This window comes from Pan troglodytes, chromosome 7, assembly GCF_028858775.2.
Source record: "Pan troglodytes isolate AG18354 chromosome 7, NHGRI_mPanTro3-v2.0_pri, whole genome shotgun sequence".
In the NCBI taxonomy this organism is placed as follows: Eukaryota; Metazoa; Chordata; class Mammalia; order Primates; family Hominidae; genus Pan; species Pan troglodytes.
Window position 1 is genome coordinate 65,046,588 of NC_072405.2, and position 21,385 is coordinate 65,067,972.

Here is a 21,385-nt window from a genome sequence, read left to right on the forward strand (position 1 = left end):
AAAAATGTTTTATGAGTGTTTGAGAAAGATTCACATTAATTCTTCTTTAAAGGTTTGGTAGAATTCACCAGTGAAATTATGTGGTCTTGGGCTTTTCTTTTTTGGGGGGCTTTTGACTACTGATTCAATGTCTTTGTTAATTATGTCTGTTTAGATTTTCTATTTTTTCATGATTCAGTCTTGGTAGGTTGAATGTTTCTAGGAATTTCTTCTAGGTTATCCAATTTGTTGGTGCATCATTGTTAATAGTAGTCTCTTATGATCCTTTGTATTTGTGAGTTGTAATGGCTTCTCTTTTTTTTCTGGTTTTCTTTGAATCTTTTCTCTTTTTTTTCTGGTTTTCTTTGAATCTTTTCTCTTTTTTTCTTAGTCTAGCCAAATGTTTGTCAATTTTGTTGATATTCTCAAAAAACCAATCCTTAGTTTTAATGATTTTTTTCTATTCTCTATTTAATTTATTTCTGCTGTAATCTACATTATTTCCTTCCTTCTGCTAAATTTGCACATGGTTGCTTTTTTTCTAATTTCTTTAGGTGTAGAGTTAGGTCTTCTATTTAAGATATTTTTTCTTTTTAAGTGTAGGAGTTCCTCTTAGTACTGCCTTTGCTACATCCCATAAGATTTGGTATGATATACCATATTTTGTTTTTGTTTGTCTCAAGATATTTTTTAATTTTCTTTTTAATTTTTTTCTTTGTCCTATTGGTTATTCAAAAGTGTGTTGTTTCATTTCTACATTTTTGAATTTTCAAGTTTTCCTTCTGCTGTTGATTTCTATTTTTATTCCGTTGTGATCAGTAAAGATATTTGTTATAATTTTCAATTTTCTTAAATTCATTCAGACATGTTTTGTGATCTAAAATGTGATCTATTGTGGATAATATTCAGTACCTTCTTGAGAGGAATGTGTATTCTGCTGCTGTTGCGTGGAATGTTCTGTATATGCCTGTTAGGTCCATTTGGTGTATAGTGTTGTTCACATTCTGTTTTCTTATCAATTTTCTTTCTAGATGTTCTATTCATTATTGAAAGTGAGCTATTGAAATTTCCTACTATTATTGTGTTGCTATCTGCTTATATTTCTTCTGTCTATTTCTTTCTTGAGTTTGATGAGTGTTTCTCTTGTATCTTTAGATGCTCTAATATTTGCATATATGTATGTGTATATATCCATATGTATATATATATATGTATGTATAATTATTATGTCTTCCTGGTGAATTGATTCTTTTATCATTATATAATGTCCTTCTTTTTCGCTAGTGACAATTTTTGACTTAAAGTCAATTTGTCTGATGTAAGTATGGCCATTCTTTCCCTCTTTTGGAAGTTGTCATTTGCATATCTTTTTCCATTCTTTCACTTTCAATCTATGTGTGTCCTTAAATCTAAAGTAAGTCTTTTGTGGAAAGCATATAGTTGGATTGTCCCAGTAATTCTCTGCCTTTTGACTAGGGAGTTTGGTCCATTTGTATTTAAAGAAATTATTAATAAGGATAGACTTACTATTGCCATTTTGTTAATAGTTTCCTGTCTGTCTTTAGCACTTTTGTCTCTCTTTTCCTCTCTTGCTGTCTTTATTTTGCTTTTTTTTTGTGGTTGACATTTTGTGGTGACATATTTTTATTTTTTCTCATTTTCTTTTGTGTATCTTCATAGGTATGTTCTTTGTGTTTATTATAGGTCCTACATAAAACATCTTATAGTTATCACATCTATTTTAAGCTGATAATAAATTCAATGACATACAAAAACTCTACCCTTTTACTCTCTCCATCTTTGTTATTGGTGTCACAGATTATATATTTTATATTGTATGCCAAAATTAAAAAGTCATTTATATTCCACTGTTATAGTATTACAGTATTCCATATTTGTTTATATATTTACCAGCAAGCTTTATATTTTCTTATGCTTTCATGTTTAGTATCTTTTCTTTTTAACTTAAAGGACTCACTTTAGCATTTCTTGTAAGGCATCTCTAGTGATGAACTCTCTCAGTGATTGTTTATCTGGGAAAACCTTTATCTCTCCTTCATTTTTTTTCTTTATTTTAATAGAGACTGGGCCTCACTATGTTGCCCCAGCTGGTCTTGAACTCCTGAGCTCAAGCAATCCTCTTGCCTCAGCCTCCCAAAGTGCTAGGATTACAGGTGTGAACCACCGTGCCTGGCCCCGTCTCCTTCATGTTTGAGGGACAGTTTACCAGATATAATATTCTTGGTTGACAGTTAAAAAATATTTTAGCACTTTGAATATATCATCCCACTTCCTTCTACTTTCACAGTTTCTGCTGAGAAATCCACTGATAGTCTATAGGGGTTCCCTTACTGAGTTGCTTTTCTCTTGGTATTTTCAAAATTCTCTCTCTCTCTCTTTTTTTTTTTTTTTTTTTTTTTACAATTTCCTTATAATGTGTCTTGGTGTGAACTTCTTTATTAATGACCCTTTTTACAGTGCTGTGTTAAGCTTAAATTTCTGAGGCAAAATGGCCTTTTTAAAAATTCCTGGATTATCATATTCTTGGCCTCTTTTCTTGAGCTATGATTTGGTTGCCTTAGTAGAGTGTTCAAATCATGAAAGAAAGGGAATATTCTTGTAATGACTGAAGGAAACAGGCTGTTTATCTGCATGGATCCAGTGCTCCATATCAAAAATTACAATAATAGAATAATTTATAACTATAGGTAGAAAGCTGCTTCATAAAACTGTAACAAGATATTCCTAGAAAAAATGAGTTCTGGATAGCACACAAAAATCTTGTGAATAGTTATTTCATTTGGGATATATTATGTAGTATTAATCTCCAATGTATCTGTAGGTATAGAGCAAATTAGGAAAAGTAAGATGTGTTTGGACTAGGACTCAGACGGTCCACAGAGGGGAGGATTTGAATAAGTGAGAAAGGCACAAGAGAGGATCCCAGGACAAGGCAGAGTGACAGGAAGGAGCTGTCAGTGATGGGAGTTGTTGAGATGCAAGGGAGTGTGAATGGGCATTGACTTGATGTAGGAAGCCTTTGGTGGGATGGGGTAGGAGGTAGTGTGAGTGAAATAGGAAGAAAGGAGATTACTCAGCCACTCTTAGTGAGAACCTGCAGTAGGGAGGGATGATGCTCCCTCAGGCCTGCAGGTATACAGATGTCTGGAAAATGTGCCAGAGCGTTCTGAAAATGAAGCCTCCGTGGTATCTTTGGTCTTTGCTGGGAGAGAGTAGCTAATTACTTACTCTTTTCTCTCTTGCATTGCCAGTTTTTTCTCTCTATTGCTTCTTACTCTGTATATATCCTTATGAACATATAAACTTGCTTATTTTTCTTCTGATTTTTTACAAAAGCACTTTTCAAATCTATAATGATTCTCCTAAAAACTTCTGTCTCAACTTCTATCCTAACTCATTCATCACAATTAAGATTGTTGAAGAATGGTCTAATTTTTTTGGTAGCTCTCCTTTATCTTCTATGATTTCCTTATTCCACTGAAAATGTGCTTTTATTCTTATCACTCCAGTGAAATTGTACTTGTTAAGTCAGCAATAACATTTTAGATGAAAACCCAACAAAACTATTTCAGTTATTATACCACTTATCATATCTTCAGTATTGGACACCATTGTCCCCTCACTCTTTCCAAGTATTCTCCCTGACATTGTTCACTATTACCTTTTTGCTTGTTCTTTTTACTCTTTCCTGGATTTTTCTTCCTATATCTGTCCCTTAAATGATGATGTTCCATCTGGTTTTGTCCTGTGGTTCATCTCATCTCAAATTACACATTCTTCTTGGGAAAATTTATCTTCTCCAGGAGTTTACCTTTGATATAATTTAGATACTTGTCTCCTCAAATCTCATGTTGAAATGTGATCCCTGATGTTGGAGGTGGGGCTTAGTGGGAGATGTTTGGGTCATGAGGATTGATCCTTCATTGAATGACCTCATGCCTTTCTTGTAATGAGTGAGTTCTTCCTCTATAATTTCATATGAGAACTAATTGTTAAAAAGAGCCTGGCATCACTTCCTTTCTGCCTCTTCCTCTCTCACCATGTGACACCATGATTCCCATTGCCTTTCACCATGAATAAAATCTTCCTGAGGCCTCATCAGAAGCCAAGAAGATGCTGGCAACATGCTTCTTCTACAGCTTGTAGAACCATGTGCCAAATAAATCTTTTCTTTATTAATAACCCAGTCAAGTGTATTCCTTTATAAAAGCACAAAACAGATTAATACAGAATATTAGTACTGGGGAGGTGAGCATTGCTATAAAGATACCTAAAAATGTGAAAGCAGCTTTGGAACTGAGTAATAGGGAAAGGTTGGGAGAGTTTAGAGGACTTGGAAGACAGGATGATTGGGAAAATTTGGAACTTATTAGAGACTGGTTAAATGGCTGTGAGCAAAATGCTGATAGAAATGTGGACAGTGAAGTCCAGGCTAAGTCTCAGATGGAGGTGAAGAACTTGGGAAACTAGAGCAAAGATGACCTAGAAAAGAACTTGGCTGCATTGTGTCTAGGTTGCAGGGCTTTGTTGAAGGCTTTGTGAAAGTTCATCATTCTAAGGCTGTATGTTAAGAATGATGACCCAGGTAAGAATGACGACCCAGGGTCTCTGGTGGAAGCAAAGCATTCAAGAAGTGTCATGACTGCTTCCAACAGTCTATGATCAGATGTGAGAGCAAAGGAAGGACCCATAGTTGGAAATTAAAATTAAAAGGGAAGCAGAGCATAAAAATTTGGAAAATTCACAGCCTGGCCATCTGGTAGAGAAGGAAAGAATGCTTTCACTATAGGAATCCAAAGGAGTGGAATCCAAAAGAGAGAAATCCAAGAAAGCTATGGAGCAACCACTTGCTAGAGACAGTAACATGACTGAAAGGGAGCTAGGTGCTGATATTCAAGATGATGGGAAAAAAAGCTAGAGGTCTAGGAGGACAGAATGGTTTCAGGGGCCAAGCCCAGGGTACTGCTGCCCTGTGATAATTTGGGATGCTGCTCCAGCTATGGCCACAGCTCAAAGGGCCCAGGTGCTGCTTGGGATGCCACTCAGCATAGTGCAAGCTATAAGCCTTGGCAGCCTCTGTGTGGTGCTAAGTCTGCAGGCACACAGAATGCAAGGGTGACATCCCAAGATTTTCTGATTTGCAATTGCTTAAGGAAGAGAAGCTTTGTTTAAAAATGTGGAATCATCAGAAAAGAATGTTATCTCTGGCCCATGAATGTGACTCCTTTCAGGCCCCTCAGGAACAAATTTAGAACAAAGAATGGTGGTCAAAGTTCAGTCTTCAGTTCCCTCTTATCTGAAATCTATATGCCAGTACATCTGTTGGTGTGGATAAGGATTTTTGAAAAACAACTCAGAGCCATATGTTAGGTGTTATGTTTAGTTTCTATAGGGGAACAAAATCTAGAATCCTGTGATTCTAGATTTCTTGGCTATTATTTTAAGCTACTATTACCTTCTTGCTTATCAAGCTGCTCATTTACTTCTCATGGCTAGTCAGGTGTCTGGAATTTCCCTTTTAGTAATTAAAGATTTCCCTGTACTTCCATGCTTGGGAGGCCACCAGACTCCTTAGGTTGTGGGGGGGGGTTCCTTGTTCCATCTCAGTTTTTGATCTCAGAGGCTCATAGGTGGAAGGAACTGCCCTTGAGTTTCAGATGAGACTTTAGACTTCAGACTTTTGAGTTGCTGCTGGAATGAGTTAAAATTTGGGGGTACTCTTGGTAAAGGATGATTATATTTTGCAATGTGAGAAGGACATGAGATTTGGGGGGCCAGGGACAGAATGATATAGTTGGGTATTTCCCCCCTCCAAATTTCATGTTGAAATGTGGTCCCCCAATATTGGAGGTGGGACCTAGTGGAAGGTGTTTGGGTCATGAGGGGCAGATTCTTCATAAACGGCTTGATGCCTTCCTTATGGTAATGAATGAGTTCTCACTCCATTAGTTCATGTGAGAATTGATTGTTAAAAAGAGCCTGCCATCCCCTCCTCTCTGCCTCCCCTCCTCTTTGCCTCCCCCTCTCTCCATATGACATGCTGGCTCCTTTTGCCTTCCATCATGAGTAAAAGCTTCCTGAGGCTTCAGCAGAAGTCAAGCTGATGGTGGTGCCATGCTTCTTGTACAGCTTGCAGAACGATGAGCCAAATAAATCTTTTTTCTTTAAATTACCCAGTCAGGGGTATTCCTTTATAGCAGTGCAAAACAGACTAATACAACCTCTCATCTATACGTCACTTGTTCATAAATCTCTACCTCTAGCTCAGGCTTCTGCATCTACATGGACATATCTCAGTGTACATGTGCTCCAGGCAATCCAAACTTATCATATGTTAAACTACTTTAATCTTCTGTTCTTCAAATCTGTCCTCCTGTATATTCACTCTCAGTGAATGGGAGACATCTGGGTTTTTTTTTAATTTTTAATTTTTGCCAGTCCAATAGGTGTGTAGTGTCATCAAATGATTTTAATTTGCATTTTCCTGATGGCTAATCATGTTGAGCTTTTTCTCATGTGTTTTTTTGTTATTTATGTATTTTGCAATGCTTCTATTAACATATTTTACTTATTTTAAGCTGGGCTGTGTGGCTCACACCTGTAATCCCAGCACTTTGGGAGGATGAGGTGAGCAGATCACCTGAGGTCAGGAGTTCGAGACCAGCCTGGTCAACATGGTGATACCCCATCTCTACTAAAAATACAAAAATTAGCTGGCAGTGGTGGCAGATGCCTGTAGTCTCAGCTACTCGGGAGGCTGAGGCAGGAGAATTGCTTGAACTCAGGAGGCGGAGGTTGCAGTGAGCTGAGATCATGCCACTGCACTCCAGCCTGGGCAAGAGCTAGACTCCATCTCAAAAAAACAAAAACAAAAGCATATTTTACCTTTTATTGGGTTGTTTATCTATGACTGAGTTATAAGTGCTCTTTATATATTCTGGCTGCAAGTTCTTTGTTATAAATACATATTTATACACTATGTATAAATACATAGTGAATATTTTCTTCCACTGTCAGGCTTTCCTTTTTATTTTCTTAGCTATGTCTTTTGAAGAGCAGAATATTTTTATTTTGATGAAGTCCACAATTTATCATTTTGTCTTTTATAGCTCATGCCTTTTGTGTCCCATCTAAGAAATCTTTGCCTACTCCATTGTTGCAAAAATAATGTCCTTGTTTTGGTCTGTAAGTTTTATAGCTTTAGTTGTCATGTGTAAGTCTTTGATACATGTCTAGTTAATATTTGTGTCAGCTGTGAGATAAAGGTTAAAGTACATTTTTCCCCCAAAATGAATACCCAGTGTTCTAGCACCACTTATTGAAAATAACATTGTTTTCCCATTTAATTACTTTGGCAACTTGGTAAAAAAATCAACTGACCACATATGTGTGGATCTATGTCTAAATTCTTTGTGATTCTTTATATCACTGATCAGTGTGTCTGTCTTTTTGCCAACAATCCATACTGTCTTCATTACTGTTACATTATATTAAATCTTGAAATTAAACGGTGTAAATCCTCTTTGTTTTTTTTTCTAATTGCTTTGTCTATTATAGATTCTTTACATTTCAATTAATAACTAGAATTAGTTTGTCAATTTCTACGAAAAAAAGCCTGCTGGGATTTTAATTGGACCTAATTTAAATTTAATGTAATTTTAATTTGATTTAAATCTGCATATTAATTTCAGGATAATTGACATCTTCATGACTGTATCTTCCAATTCATGAGCATGGTACACGTCTTCATTTGTTCATGTCTTTTAAAAATTCTTTCAGCAATGTTTTGTAGTTTTAAGTATGTAGGCATTGTGCAAATTTTGTAAAGTTCAACCTTAAGCATTTCACACATTTTGTTATTTTTCAAATAGTACCATTTTAAGAGTTTGTTTTTCAATAGTTTGTTGCTAGTTCTGTCTTATTATTACTAAGAAGGGACAAACTCTTGTAAGTAATAACATTGTTCTACCTTGGATTAAAATTAATAGTGAATGTCTTCTGTTCTACCCTATGTGTGATTTCCCATAGTCTCCTTTTTATTCTCCACAGGTAGGCACAGGTACTGATATATAATATGCACTCAATAATTTTTTTTTGAATAAAGGTATCACTTTCAAAATCAAACTAGTTTTGTTTTAGGTTTCAAAAGACCATTAAAAAGCACTCAGAATGTAAAACTCTGGGGATTCTCATAGCTGGAGCTACATCTGTAAAGCAGAGTGAAGTGATGTGACAATTATTTGACTGATTTTTTAAATGTGGACATTTTTCTACACTTGATTGACATTCAAATTATCCAGTGTTCATTTTAACAAAGTAAGTGTCAAATCACATCCTCATTTATGTTATCTCAGCAGATAAGCCTAAGAACAGAGAAAAAAGATAGGTAACTACAAATTTCAAAGCAACATTTTTGTGCTCAGACATACAGTGTAGGCAGCTGACGCAGTTCAAGGCCATTAGAGCATTCACAGAGTAATGGAATCTCCGGGTCACAGGCAAACAGAAAAAGAGACAATCCAAGAATAAAAGGGATAGTTGAATCAGATGAAAGCAGATTCCTCTCTGATCTTGAGTTTCCATGGTAGTTGGACCAGATTATAGATTTATCTTATCTTATCTTATTTTTTTAAAACCACATTATCTAGAAAGAGAAGGAATTTATTACCTTTGTGTCTTAGTCTATTTATGCTGTTATAACAAAATGCCTGACACTGGTAATTTATAAATGTGAGAAATTTATTTCTCACATTTCTGGAGGCTGGAAAGTTCAAGATCAAGACACTGACAAGTTTAGTGTCTGGTGAGGAACTGGACTCTCTGATTCCAAGGTGCAGCATCCTCTGGAAGGTATAAATGATGTGTCCTCACGTGGCAGAAGGGCTGGAAAGGGCAAAAGGAGCTAAATTCTGTGTGAAGAATCCCATTCATGAGAGAGGAACCCCCATGACCTAATCACCCCTTAAAGGCCACAACTCTTAATATTATTGCATTAGAGATTACTTTTTTTTTTTTTTTGAGATAGAGTTTCACTTTCGTTGCCCAGGCTGGAGTGCAGTGGCATGATCTCAGCTCACTGCAACCTCTGCCTCCCAGGTTCAAGTGATTGTCCTGCCTCAGCCTCCCGAGTAGCTGGGATTACAGGCATGTGCCACCACATTTAAACATGAATTTTGGAGAGGACACAAACTTCAAACCATATCACCTGGCGAGTATCATCATCTATTTTTGAGGCTTGAAACTGGAAGCCCCAAGCTACGTCCAGCCCTTAACATCCCCCACAACGTGTTCTATTTGGTCTATACAGTGTTTTTATTTTTTTTTTTAATCTATATTTTATGATAAGAACTTACGAATGCAAAGAAGGAAACAACAGATACTGGGGTCTACTTGTGGGGGGAGGGTGTGAGGAGGGAAAGGAACAGAAAAGATAACTATTGGGTACTGAGGTTAATAAGTGGGCGATGTGATAATATGTGCAGTAAACCCCAGTGACACGTGTTTATCTATGTAACAAGCCTTCACATGTACCCAAAACCTAAAATAAAAATTTTAAAAACCTATAATAAAGATTAATACTTAAACATTAATTATACTGATTTTAAAACCAGACTTTTTGTAGGAAAACCAAGCTTTCTGGGTTGTCTTAGAAACAAGAAGTTGTATAAGCCCTTGGCCTTGGTTCTGAGATGGCAGCAACTGGCTGGGACTGAGGAGTCCCAGGCTTCTCTTTTGCCTGCCTTCTCTAGTTTCTCATAGTCTCCACTGTCCTTACCCAGGCTCTCTTTACTAGTGCATTTTACTCGCTTGGCTCCTGGAGGCATATGACTTTGTAAGCTCTGACGTTTGGGGATTCAAACCGAGAACTCGCCTGTTATCCATGGCCTCTCCCTTTCCTTGATTCTCTGCCTCCCATCCCTCCTTCCCATCATCACAATGATTCTACCTCTTTAATGTCTCTTGAACCTGTCACCTCCTCTCAATCATCATACTCACTGCCTTGGTGCAGGCCTTTAATGCTTCTCAGATGAATTACTGCAACAGGCTCACTATGTTCCATGGTGTGGTAACGTTTATAAGAAGAGAGAAGCAAGGAAGGACAGACATGGGAAGGAAGAAGTTTTTCTGTCCAAAAAGCAATGGCAATATTTCTGGAGTAACACAGAGCAGGAGTGCATTTCACTTAGAACCATCCTTTCATTCCTGGCACTTGGACCTAGGCTTGGAGAGTGGGTCATTACTGGATGGAAAATCAAAGGAAGGTTCTAAATGAGGCTTGCACTTTATTTTTATCCTCTTTCTGGATTTCAGTGTTGGTTCTATTTTACCTGTTTATTCTTATCATGCTGTTTGTCACAGGAAAGTTTATAATTTAGGTAATAAAACCTTTGAAATCATTTAAATGAATGTGTGTGAAAAATGAGGGTCAGACCTGTTAGCCCAAGATCTCTAATGACCGCCTGCTGGAGGTGCTGCCTGGTCGAAAGCATCTGCACTTGGAAAGTCCTCATTTGTAACATCAACGATAATTGTCTGTAGAATGTCTGAGCCAAGATGGCCTATGAAGCAAGAGAGAGACCTCAAATGTATTAACTGTTTCACACGCTTGAAAACAGACAATTTGTCTTTGACTTGTGAGAAAACCCCCAGCTATTACCATGCCCATCAGCTTATGTAGAATGGGAAGGTCTAGCGCTACCTGCTTATAAACCCCAGCCAAAGGATTGAGGCCTCCGTCTGATAAGGCTTCATGTGCTTGTCAAATAAAAACGAATTCAGGCCGGGCGTGGTGGCTCATGCCTGTAGTGCCGGCATTGTGGGAGGCTGAGGCAAGAGGACTGCTTGAGCCCAGGAGTTCGGGCTGCAGTGAACTGTGTTTACACCACTGAGATCCAGGCTAGGTGAGACAGCGAGACCCTGTCTCAATTAAGAAAAAAAAAAAAAAAAAGAATTTAGAAGCTGAGAACATAAATGGGCTTGCCTTTCTGTGCATATGTGTGCAAATGTTTGTGTGCATCTGAGTGTGTGTGTGTATGTCTGTGTGTGTGATGGGAATAAGGGATAAGATTATTTCCCCCCTCTTATTTAGTTAATGCCAGAAAAGTAAGAGAAAAATTGACTATGCCCGAATTCTTTTTTACCTTTTATCTGGAGTATCTGCAATTGAAATATTGAATGGGACATTCGTCTATATAACCATAGCTTATAGCAGTGGCTTTCCTACAAGAGTGCATTGACATTGACTGGGACACCTGTTAGATAAATGGGCAGATTCTTCAGCCCATGCCCAGGGGCTCTGATGCTGGAGACCTGGAGGGGCCCCAGGGTTATGCACTGTGACAGGTCCCCCATATGATTCTCATGCAGTCGAACCATTAGATAGTACTTAGGAAAGGATTGTCTGCAGGAAGAAAACACACAAATGGATGTGGCCTCTACTAATGGCTTAATCTCAGGACCTTAGATCACGTGGCTAAATTGATTGCCCTGAGTGTAACTTTAAAAGTCACACATACAGGCCACACGCGGTGGCTCACACCTGTAATCCCAGCACTTTGGGAGGCTGAGGTGGGTGGATCACCTGAGGTGAGGAGTTTGAGACCAGCCTGACCAACGTAGAGAAACACCATCTCCACTGAAAATACAGTGTTAGCCGGGCATGGTGGTGCATGCCTGTAATCCCAGCTACTCGGGAGGCTGAGGCAGGACAATCGCTTGAACCTGGGAGGCAGAGGTTGCAGTGAGCTGAGATCGTGCCATTGCACTTCAGCCTGGGCAACAAGAGCGAAACTCTGTCACACACACACAAAAAACTCACACATACAGATACACATGCACATGCCACACATGCACACACACCACACTCATACACACATACACATCCTCCCCCCACTACACCACAGATGTACCATTCCACACACATGCCATACTACACATATACACATGGATGTGAGCCTTCCTTTTCATTTAAAATACAGGGAAAACACTGCTCTCTATCAAGCAGTGGTATTTTAGAGAGCAGAGGTCTTTTCCTCCAAGTCTGCTCTTGAAGTTCTTAAAAAGAAAGTGCAAGTCCCAGGAATGAGCTCATCTCTGTGTCCTTCCCAGAAGCCGCTTACTCATTGCTGCAGGACAGACTTTACTGTTATTACAATGAAAAGACAAGACAGACTCTAAATATCAGTTTAAAATGTTTCTTTTTAAAAAAATTCCCACATGTACATGATCTTTTACTTGTTTCATGTTTACTCTGTTTTGGGTTAAGAAATCTGAATGATGTGATGTGTCGTGAGAATAGAAGTGAACAGGATGAAATCGCGTGAACAGGACAATGAGGGGGCGGTGGTGGTGGAGCCCTCCGCTTTGGGGCTCTGAGGCTTCGGATTGGAACCATCTGGTCCCTGGTCCTAGCTCTGCTACTTGTGGCCTTGGCTAAGGTAGTAACCTCTCCAAGCCTCCTCTACAAAGGGATCATCATCGTAGTACCTCACTCATGGAATTCTAAGGATTAAAATGGAAAGTGCTTACAATAGGGTGAGAAACATACTAAAGACTCTGTAAATGTTTGTTTCTGTTAATAAGCAGAATTATGCCTGGACGTGCTTAAGCTCCCAGACTTCTTCTACACTGCCCTCAGTTATCAATCTCCATTCTGACTACTTCTCAGTGACCAAGAGAAGAGAGGAAAGAGCTGGGAGAATAAGGCTGTGGGGAGGATGAGGCAGAGGGGATATGGGAGGATGAAGAAGCATTATGGTGCGAGTGCATTGGGATCACTGAGTGTAGCCTGGTCCTCTCTCCTTCCCACCGCAGGACCTGATGATAGATCCCTGATAATTATGGTCTTTCTGGATGGGCCAGGTGGGCAATTTTATTCTTTGTAATCTTCAAAGGTACAAATGAATCAGTTTTATGACTTCTGCTTTACATCAAAATAAATTTCAGATGTCTCAAACATTGAGCAGCTTTGAACGTAACTTGTTTTCTTTTCCTGCATTCAGGAGCCATAAAATCCAGCCAGGATAAAGCCTCAGACCCAGTTCTTTACAGCAGATATTGTGAAATAGTGACCAGTGCTTGGAACTCGGCCCACACATGGCTCATATAGTATGTTTTAAAGTTTTGAATTGGCTTCCATCATTTAAGAATAAGAGATCTTCCATAAAAATTGAGATTTTCGGCCTGGCGCAGTGGCTCATGCCTATAATCCCAGCACTTTGGGAGGCTGAGGTGGACAGATCACCTGAGGTCAGGAGTTCAAGACCAGCCTGGCCAACATGGCGAAACCCCATCTCTACTAAAGATACAAAAAATTAGCTGGGCATGGCGACGCACGCCTGTAATCCCAGCTACTTGGGAGGCTGGGGCAGCAGAATTGCTTGAACCTGGGAGGCGGAGGTTGCAGTGAGCCGAGATGGTGCCACTGCACTCCAGCCTGGCTGACAGGGTGAGACTTGATCTCAAAAAAATAAAATTAAATTAAATTAAATTAAATGTTAAAAAAAATTGAGATTTCCAGCTTATTTTGGGAATAAGAACTGGCTTCTGCCCAGGCGTTTGGATGCACAGATGGAGGCCGGATTGCAGGGGCCCTGGGAGGGGCGTGGCTCCAGCAGCTCCTGCCCTCTGGTCCACGTGGCTTGCTGGACACATGCTAATCTACTTGGAGCCTTGCATTCTATTGCTGGCTCTAAAAGCTTTATGAAGTGACTGATCTAGAAGGACCATAAAATCTAGAGAAAGGACTTAATCTCTTTGGACTTAGTCTCTTTGGACTCAGTTTACTCATTTATAAAATGAGCAAGGACCCTTGCAGTTCTAAAAATCTGCGTTTAGCTATGAACACTGCATTTAGCATGGGGCTGACATGTCAATGTCTAGTTTCACTATTAACCCTCATTTCCCTTCTGCTTCCCTGCCTTCATCTGCATGGACCAGACTACCACTCAGCCCTGAGAGGTCCAGAGCCAGCAAGGATAGGAGAAGCCGCTGTTGAACCCCAATGGTAGTCTCCACTTCACGCTCACTTCATAGTACTTTGGTTGTAGTATTTGATACTAAACTTATTTTTTTGTGCCTGGGAAAGAGTGGGTTCTCAGTAAATATCTATGGAGTCAGTAGATTAATTGGTAGCCAGGTTGGCTTTCCTACTTGCTGGGGCAAATCAGGGAGTGAGGGGCTACTGTTGTCAAGGTTAGATTTTCTCCCATACACCAAAAACCCCCATAATTATTGCACAGCAGATACTTAACAAAGTATAATGAACAAGCACGGATGAGATTGTTTCTCAGTAAGCTGAACTGCCAAACGAGTGAGAAAATGTAGTTTAAGACTGGGGTTCTCTGAAAAAAATACCTCTGCCCTCTCTAAAAGTTAAACTATAGTTTTGGTACTTTGTGTGGTGCAAATGAAACATTTTATATATGTAAGAAGCAATGGAGCCAGCAAGGATAGGAGAAGCCTCTGTGCAGAGACAGCTGTGGTGGAAGAGTGACTCGAATTTGTAAGTATTATAAAGACAGCTGTGGTAGAAGAGTGACGTGAATGTTTAAGTATTATAAAGACTGCTGTGGTAGAAGAATGACATGAATTTTTAATTATTATAGCTTGTCCCTCTGTGAACTAAATGATGGATTCTAAGTGCATGGAAATGAGATACAAACCTGACCCTTAAACAACAGCCAATGGAATAGTGATAAATTTAAATGCCTCTTTTGTCCACTCATATTCATTTTCTTATGCAAATAATACTTGTAGAAAACAGAATAATAAAACAAACACATACCCACTACCTAGATGCATGTCCATAATAAATATTGGCATATTTTCCATGTTCAAGGGAACAAATTGTTCAGATTGTAAAGCCTATTTTGCTCTCTTCCTCCGTGTTACTTCCGTATCTCTGCCTTCAGAGTGAGCCAGCTTTTAGAACAGTGTAGGTCTTCTCATTCATATTTTTACATTTTGTTCCATCCATTTGAGTTCATAAAATATACAAGATTGTGTTATGTGTTTTTAAAATCACATTTAATGATATCAGATTGTAAGTGTTCTAGGACATTATTATGTTTTTGAGATTTATCCATGTTAATACAATTATTTCTATTTTAATCATTTAAATTGCTTTCTGGAATGATTAAGCCACAATTTGTGATTTATTACCTTACTATGAACATTTAGGTGATTTCTTTTAGAAACAATGCTGTAGTAAATATCCCTGAAGAATTGCTCAGGAAATACACCTACCTTGGGTGACCAGGGTGTTGATGTATGGGCACTTTCTGTCACCCAGGCTGGAAGTGCAGTGGTGTGAACATGGCTAACTGCAGTCTCAAATGCCTGGCCTCAGGTGATCCTCCTGCCCCAGCCTCTGGAGTAGTTGGGACTACAGGTGTGAGCCATCATGCCCAACCACTTTTTAATTGTATTTGTTATTGACAAATTGCTCTGTGAAGGAGTTGTACCAACTTACGCTCTCAGCAGCAGTATTGAAATTTCCATTTTTCACATCTTCTCCAAAACTTGCCAGATATTAAAATTGTCACCCATATGATGGGTATGAAATGACACCTCATTGTTATTTTGCTTTGTACTAACCTTATAGCAAGTGAGATGAACATATTTCTATGTATTTATTGATCATTTGGGATTCTATTTCTCTGAAGAATGCATATTCTCTGGCCATTTTCTATCCTAATCTTTTTTTTTTTTTTGACACAGACTAATTAAGTTTTATTGTCTGAAAATACTCATAAAATACCTCATCTCCAAAATAATTCAAATACATAATTAAGTGAATATTTTTAAAATGACAGTTTTCAAAAAGTAAAATTAAACACATTTTAGTAAATATATATATGTTTTATTTGTCAAGAGTAAATGTCAGTTTTATTTAGAATATTCAAGTACAAAAAATGAAAATTTATATATCTATGACTGTTAAGAAATGTTAGAAATCATTAAAATGTTCTGAGAATACTAGTAAGGCACTGAATGCAAATACCACCTGAAATATGAGTTATGTGCATTTTTATATCTTTAATATTCAGATGTTCATAGTTATTTTCTTAAAAAGTATTTTTAATAAAATGATTCAACCTTATTATTTTTCCCCTGGAAGACGGAGTTTAAACAAGTATGTAATGAAAAGTTTTCCTAATGAAAGCTGTGATACACTCATGCTCAAAGGTACTTTATCCTTAGGAAAAAAGAGTTTCTATATGTGGATGTTTTAACTTTTAAAGATATTTTGTTTCACCACAGTAATACATCAGCCATAATAAGGCATAATAAAGCATGAAGTCATCATATTAAATAATCTGACACAAAAGCTTAAGATCGTATCACCAATTGGGTAACTATCAAAAATTTTTCAGTTCTATAAAAACTATTAAGAGGTTAGAGTTTTGGCTCTATAATACATCCCAAAACATATTCCCTCAAATTTTTGTTATATATAAAAAAGGTTCATCTTGGAATATAAATGTAATCAGTTAGCCACGATATTAATGGGTTCTGTATTTTCAGTGGCACTGACACTTTGCTCTTTGGTATAATGCACTGCAGTGACAATAGCTTGGTAGCAAGAGAAAAGATTTGGATTCATCACCAAACAGCAACTTAAAAATTTCTAACAACAGTGAATATATACGAATATATAGGTACAAGCTGAGTATCCCTTATCCAAAATGCTAGGGACCAGAAGTGTTTTGGATTTCAGGTTCTGGAATATCTGTGTATACACAATGGGACCCGACTCTAATTACATAATTCATGTTTCACATCCACCTTATACATATAGCCTGAAAGTAATTTATACAACATTTTTAATAATTTTGTGCGAGAAACAAAATCTGTTTAAACTGAACCATCAGAAAGCAAAGGTGTCAGGTGGGGAATTTTCCACTTGTGGGGTCAAGTCATTGTTCAAAAAGATTCAGATTTTGAAGCTTCTGGATTTCAGATTTTTGAATTAGAGATGCTCAACTTGTAGTATCATTCACTCTGGCTTACGTATTGACCTCATACTTGAAAGTACTTTTCCATAAATATCAGTAACTGTGGCCGTTCACCAAATATAGAAGTGATAAATAAAAACAGCAAAATCAAAGCACACTTCTAGTTTTGTTTGTTTTTTTTAATAAATTTTGCTTGTGATGATGACCTTCTGTGCTCTGGAACTTCTGTTTTACAAAAAATTGGAGTTCTTACGGTCCTTGTCCTTACTCAGGTTGCTGCCTGTTGCCAGAAAGGACTGGCTGTGAAATATCTCGGAGGTAGCTTTCTTTTTAGAGAAAGCAATTATTTCTTCTTCCAAAAGTCTTCTCTGTTCTTCAAGCTTCATTCTCTCTTCTTGGTGAAGTCTCTTAAGGTGCTCAAATTTGGCCTGTAGCTCTCTCTCAGCTTCTTTCAATATGGCTTCTTTCTCCTTCACTGGCTGCACAAACATCTGTTTCATTTCTTCTTCCTTCCTCTGACGTTCACCATGGAACTCATGTCTTTTGGCTTCATAGGTCTCTTGAAGACTGACCGGCTTGTTTTCTGGGCCCACATCTGTAAAGCCCATTTCCTCCAGTTTGCAGCGCCTGTAAAGCTCATAGTGCCTGGTATGGGTCTGCTATCGCAGGTCCTCCATATTTGTACAAATGAACATTTCCCGCAGCTTTACAAAGTCACAGTGGTTTTCATTTTCCACTTGTACAACACCCCAAGGGTACTGGCGAGCTTTAACCATCTTGTTTCCGACTTTTACCTCATCCATACTTCCCACAACAGCAAACGGCATCTGTCCATTCATTGCAGCGTTGACCTTAGCAATAGTGTCATCATCCGTTGGGAACTGGTATATCTGGACGCCATTGCTGACCAATTCACTCATGAACTTGATCTTAAACTTATGTAATTCAGTTTTAGAAACCGTATCTGCTTTGGCAATCACTGGTATAATGTTTACCTTGCTGTCAAGGTTCTTCATGGTTAAGAGATCAAGTGTCTTCAGAGAGTGGCCTGTCGGTGAAATGAAGTAGAGGCACAAACGGATGCGAGAATCATGGTAGGTAAAGAGAGAATGTTTAATCTTCAGCTATTCTTGGAGATAGGCCTCAAACTGAGCATCTATGTAGTCAGCTATCGGTTGGTAGCTCTCTTCTTTATTTATTTGGTCACCAAATCCCACTGTATTCACAATGGTCAATTTCAATCGAACATTACTTTCCTGGAGTTCATATGTCTGAGCTTTAAGTTTAACATTTGGGCAAAAATGTGAGGATTCATAGTCTTCAAAATTAGTATTAAACAATGTGTCAGTCAGTGTTGATTTTCTAATTCCAGTTTCCCCCACACAGAATATTAAAGCAGAAACCTTGCTGAATGGATCTGTTCACCAGCTCATCAGGCAAATTCTCAAAACCAACATTGCCAGACATAGTCAAGGAACGAATGTTTTCTCTTTTTCTCTGTTCATCATCAGATCCTTGTGAAGACATACAAGTTGTTTTCGTTGCCATGTGAGACCGAAAGAGCAGGTGCCGCGCCACCTCGGAGCCATGGTCGCGGGCGGGGGCACGGTGAAGCGGCTGTATCAGCCCGGCCCGGAGCCGCTGGTCCCGGCTACTGCGGCGGGAAGGCGGGAGGGCTGCAGTCCCTAATCCTTTTTAAATTCAATATGTTGCAAATAACTGCTCTTAGTCTAAGATTTTTATTAAATTAATTTTCAAATCATGAAATAAGTAAAATTTATTAATCCTTTTCTTATGTTTTTTTGATTTTTGTGTCTGAAGAAATCCTGCCCACACCTTATATTGGTTAGGATGGCTACTATCAAAAAAACCTTAAAATAATGAGTGTTAGCAAGGATGTGGTGAAATTGGAATCCTGGTGCACTATTGATGAAAATGTAGAATGGTGCAGCTGCTGTGGAAAATAGTACGGAGCCTCCTCAAAAATTAACCATAGGATTACCATATAATCCAGCAACTCACTTCCAAGTGTATATCCAAAAGAATTGAAAACAAGATCGCAAGGATAAATTTGCACATTCATGTTCATAACAGACATATCACGATAGTCAAGAGGTAGAAACAACCCAGATATCCTTCAGTGAATGACTAGATAAACAAAATGTGGCAGAAATATAAAATGAAATAATTTTCAACCTTAAAAAGGAGGGAAAGCCTTTCACATGTTACAAGATGGATGAACTTTGAGAACATTATGCTAAGTGAAATAAGACAATGACGAAAAGACAAAGTCTGTATGATTCCACTTACATGAAGCATGTAAAGTAGTCAGATTTAGACAGAAATAGAATGGTGGTTGTCAGCATCTGAGGGGAGACAGAAATGGGGAGTTGTTATTTAATGGGTATAAGATTTCAGTTTTGAAGATAAAAAGTTCTGGAGAGCTGTTGCACAACAATCTCAATATACTATATACAATTGGACTCTACACTTAAAAATGGTTAAGATGGGCTGGGTGCTGAGGCTCATGCCTATAATCCCAATGCTTTGGGAGGCTGAAATGGGAGGATCACTTGAGGCCAGGAGTTTGAGACCAGCTTGGGCTAAATAGGGAGACCTGGTCTCTACAAAAATAAAAATAAAAATAATTAGCTTGGCATAGTGGCCCATGCCTTTAGTCCCAGTTACTCAGGAGGCTGAGGTAAGAGGATTGCTTGAGCACAGGTGATAAGGTTTGGCTCTGTGTCCCCACCCAAATCTCATGTCGAATTGTAATTCTCAGTGTTGGTAGGTGATTGAATCATGGGAGTGGACTTCCCCTTGCTGTTCTTGTGATAGAGTGCTCACTAGATCTGGTTGTTTGAAAGTATGTAGCACCTCCCACTGCTCTCTCTCTCCTGCTGGCCATGTGAAGACTGTGTGTGCTTCCCCTTTGCCTCCCACCACGATTGTAAGTTTCCTGAGGCCTCCCCAGAAGCAGAAGCCTGTACAGCCTGCAGAACTGTGAAGTGATTAAACTTCTTTTCTTTATAAATTACCCAGTCTCAGGTATGTCTTTATAGCAGTGAGAACAGACTAATACCAGGAATTTGAGGTGGCAGTGAGCTGTGATCACACCACCACACTCCAGCCTGGGCAACAGAGACCCTGTCTCTAAGCAAAGTAAGTGAATAAATAAAAACAAACAAAAAATAAAATAAATTGGTTAGGATGATGAATTTTATATATATATTTTTGCCACAACTACAAATTTTAAAAAAGAAATCGTGTTCAAATTGGAGATCATAAAGATGTTTATCTCTATTTTCTTATGGTAGTTTTAATTTTTGACTTGTGTACTTAGGGCTTTAATCTACGTAGAGTTCACTTTTGAATATGGTGTGTTTTTTACAGTCCTATTTATTGCATAGTCCATCCTCCTTCAGTTACTTGTGGATCTGGTTTTGGTCTCTTTACTTCCTCATTAGTCTGTTATGTAGCTCTGTGCTGGAGTCATACCTCCTTAATTACTATAGCCTTATAACAAAGTCTTGATTTTTGATAGGGCAAGTCCGTCCTCATTGTTCTTCTCTTTCAAAAAAATTATCTTGACTATGTCTTCTATGAGAGTTTTAATAAGGGCTTATCAAGTTTAACATAAAAATCTTATTTGGATTTTGATTGTTATTCCATTTAACTGGGGTGCAGTGCAAAATTTATGGTATTGAGTTTCTTATTCAAGGGCATAATATATCTCTCAACTTATTTAAAATTTCTTTAATGTCTTTCCATAAAGTTTTGTAAATTTTAAAATATAGACCTTGGACCTCTTTTTATATTGATTTCTATCTTTAATTGTTCTGTTGCTATTGTGAATAAAAGCCTTCTTTATTACAGTAGTTTTACTGGTTGGTTCAAATTTTTAAGAAAGCTATTGATTTTGGTATGCTGATTTTGTATAGAACAATCATTTTGGACTCTTCTATTAGTGGTCATATTTGATGTATAAATTCTATTAAAACTTCCATATATTACAGGAGAACAATGATAATTTGTTTTTCTTTTCTAATCCTTATAACTTTATTTTCTTGTCTTGTACAATGTCAGTATATCCAATACATAGAAGTGGTGCATGTAAGTAGTGATAATAGCCCGATAAGTCTTATTCTTGACTTTTAAGGGAGACTTTTAACACTCCATGACTTATTATTATGTTTGCTGTACGTTTTGGTGCTCTTTTTCAGGTTAAAGGAGTTCCCTTCCATTTCCTCATTAACCCACTTATGCCCAGTGTTCCATTATTGGAACCCTAAGCATGTGGGAGTTATTTATATCCTACTACTCAAGGTCATCACCAAGGTCTGATTTTTTCACTTGTGCAAAAATTCAAAAAATTGCAACCTCCAGCATAAATGGGTTAATATTATTTTTCTAGTCGTGACAGGAGT

General features: G+C 38.0%; 1 long non-coding RNA gene and 1 pseudogene across 1 annotated transcript in view; one reads left to right on the top strand and one right to left on the bottom strand.

Annotated features, from left to right (window-relative positions):
* The window catches only part of LOC107976313 (uncharacterized), a 107,260-nt gene that overhangs the window by 13,682 nt on the left and 72,193 nt on the right, over positions 1 to 21,385 (top strand). The gene's annotated exons all lie outside the window — the stretch shown is intronic.
* On the bottom strand, positions 16,497 to 18,562 carry LOC745743 (septin-10-like; annotated as a pseudogene).